Here is a 3163-nt window from a genome sequence, read left to right on the forward strand (position 1 = left end):
TAATTTCTCCCTAAAGCATTTGCTGAATTCTGAGGCTCTGGGGTGGGTGGGACCTGGAGTGGGGATGTTTAGCATACAGTAAAAAATTACTATACACTATGTACTAAATTACTATACACTATACAAGGCCACATAACAATAGATGTCAACCCACCAATGACTCAGATACTGAAATGAGCAGATAAGGACTTTAAAATAAAAGTACTTTGAAAAAACAAAATAACTATGGTTCAAGAAAATAGAGGAAAAGATGACCAAACTGGTAAAAGGACAAAAAATTTTACAGAGAATTCGAATCTCTGAAAAAGAATGGGTATAAGGCTTGAACAGGAACTTCACAAAGGAAGATATTCACATGTCAATAAACATGAAAATGTGCTTAACTTGAATAGTGTTCATGGACTGCAAATTATAACCCTACCAAGACCATTACACACCCACCAGAATGGGTAAAACAGAAGATGGGTTTCCTTACCTTAAAGTGGGAAAAGTTAGAGAGCATATGTAGCAACCTGAATTCTTATCTACCACTGGTGAGAATGTAAATGAAAAAATGACTTGGGAAATCACTGGGCAGTATCTACTGTGGTAGGCAGAATAATGGCTCCTCAAAGATGTCCACTTCCGAATCCCTGCAACCTGCGATTATGTTATGTTACATGGCAACGAGAACTACAAAGATGTGAAGTTAAAGACTTAAAATCAGGAGATTATCCTGAATTATCTGGGTGTGCCCCATCTAATCACATGAGCCTTTAAAAACACAGAAAATTATCTGGCTGGAGCAGAATATATGCAGTAGAAGGGAAGAGAGATTGCAAGCATGAGAGAGACTTGACATGTATCTGCTGGCTCTGAGATGTAGGGACACTTGTAAGGACTGGAGAGAGGCCTCTAGAACTAACAGTGGCTCCCAGCTAACAGCCAGCAAGGAGATGGGGACCTTGGTCCTACAACAGCAAGGAACTGAATTTGGCCAATAACCCAAAGGAGCTCTGAAGGAAAGGAACTGTGGGAACTCAGGTTCTCTTCCTGCCTCTCTTTCCCTGACTTTTAAGATGGAGCTAATAACACTAACCTCATAAAATTGTCAGTATTACATCAAACATGTTCAAATATATGATGTGTGTAGCTATTCTTCTTGAGCCAATTTTGGCACTTTGTATTTTTATGAATATCTGCTTCATGTAGATGATCACATCTGTTGGAACCCTGTATGCCTAGATTTATTTCTTTTCTGTTTTGCATGTTACTTGCACAGACTTCTTTTCTTTATCAGTGCTGCTAGAGATTTGTCTAAGTTATTACTCTTTGGGGTTTTGCTAATTTTTTCTCCCAGTTTGTCTTCTGGTTTCTTGATCCCAGCTCTTTTCTTCGTTATTCCTCCTTTTTTGCTTCTTTGGGCTTGCTATGTTGCTCTATTCTCTGTCTCCTGAGTTGAATTTTGAACTCATTTTTTTTGTTTCATTTTTCCTTTATTTTCTATTTATTTTTTTAAGACAGAGTCTCACTCTGTCACCCAGGCTACAGTGCAATAGTGCAGTCTCAGCTCACTGCAACCTCTGCCTCCCAGGTTCAAGCGATTCTCCTGCCTCAGCCTCCCAAGCAAGTGGGATTACAGGGTCTCACCACCACACCAGGCTAATTTTTGCATTTTTAGTAGACACAGGGTTTCGCCATGTTGGCCAGGCTGGTCTCAAACTCCTGACCTCGTGATTCACCTGCCTCGGCCTCCCAACGTGCTGGGATTACAGACGTGAGCCACCTTGCCCAGCCTAAATTTTTTTTTTTTTTTTTTACAGAACAATAAACACCTTAATTACATGGGTGGAGACAGGGATGAGGATTTATTTGCCTTTCTGGGCCTTGAGTATGAGGCAGTTCTTCACCAGGGTCTTGGGACAGACCAGCTCATTATTGGATGCATTGTAGACAACATCAGTGATGCCTGTTTTGCAATTACAACACTCTGAGCCCCAAGAGAAATTCACCACACCCAGCCTTAGGGCACAGTATTTTTTGTTACCTCCCTGCACACAGACTGTGTGGATATGGTGGGGGCTCATACCTCTACTTCTTGTGGCAAGGCTTTCTCTTGCCGCTAGTCTTGTGGTGCTTGTGCCAGCTGTCCCAAGATGCCATTCGCTCAGTGCTGGCTGGAAAGACAAATCTGTCTTATTTTTGATAAATGTATTCAAGCCTTAGCAGGTCTTACCAAAGTAGCCACATAGTTTGTTGAAGCCACACACTTTTAGGAATTTCAGATTTTTCCTTATGATTTCCTCTCTCACCGAGATTGCTTAGTGTATTGTCAGTCTCCAGATGTGTAAGATATTTTAAAATTTATTTTGAATTTTATCACATTATCCTATTATATTGATTTTGGGATTTATTGAGACTTCCTCTGTGGACTGATACAGGTGGTATTCCCCGTAAGTTCCCTGTGTTGAAAATAATTTGCCTGTTGGGTCTAGTACTCTCTCTGAGCCCAGGTGGAGAGCTGTGGCGTTCCAGTCTTCTAGATCATTGCTCCTTTTTCACTGGCCTGATCTGTCCATTTCTGAGAGGGGTGCATTCAAATTTCAAACCACACTTTTTGGTATTTTGTTTCTCCCCATGGTACTATCATCACACACACACACACACACACACACACACTAGTTATGTATTATACATAAACTACATGGGTGCATGTTTTTTAATTTTATATATTGTTAGGTTTTCTATTTGCTCACAGCCCTTAACTCTTTTTGATTGTGTGTTTTGGTCATGTACATTTATTTTAACTACTGATATGTTAGGGCTTACTTATGCTTTTACTTCATTTTTCCTATTTACTATATTTTCTGATAAGAACAGATACTATACTTGATCTTAGCCAAAAGGCCAAGAAGCAAGGATGATATTTTTTTCCTCCCCTTTTCCTGAATTTCCTTCTGGCTCAAGTAATGAATTTTAATTTTCTCTATCAGTTTTAACAATTTTAAATGTTAGGTGTCCATCCCACAAACCCAGGTATGGCCCTAATCTCCTCTCACATTCCTCTGGTCTCTCTCCCTGTTTCATTCATCTCCACCTCCATCAGCAGAGTTGGTATCACTCTTGGAGCTTTATAATTATGAAGTCTTGTGGCCTAGAAAAGTGTTCAAAGTTTAATGAGTTA

At 39.9% G+C, this 3163-nt stretch overlaps 1 pseudogene; it reads right to left on the minus strand.

Annotated features, from left to right (window-relative positions):
* Positions 1 to 2792: 2792 nt before the first annotated feature.
* Positions 2793 to 2898, minus strand: LOC119469305 (annotated as a pseudogene).
* Positions 2899 to 3163: the final 265 nt, after the last annotated feature.

The sequence above is a fragment of the Cebus imitator genome, unplaced genomic scaffold (assembly GCF_001604975.1).
Source record: "Cebus imitator isolate Cc_AM_T3 unplaced genomic scaffold, Cebus_imitator-1.0 Scaffold625, whole genome shotgun sequence".
Lineage (NCBI taxonomy): Eukaryota > Metazoa > Chordata > Mammalia > Primates > Cebidae > Cebus > Cebus imitator.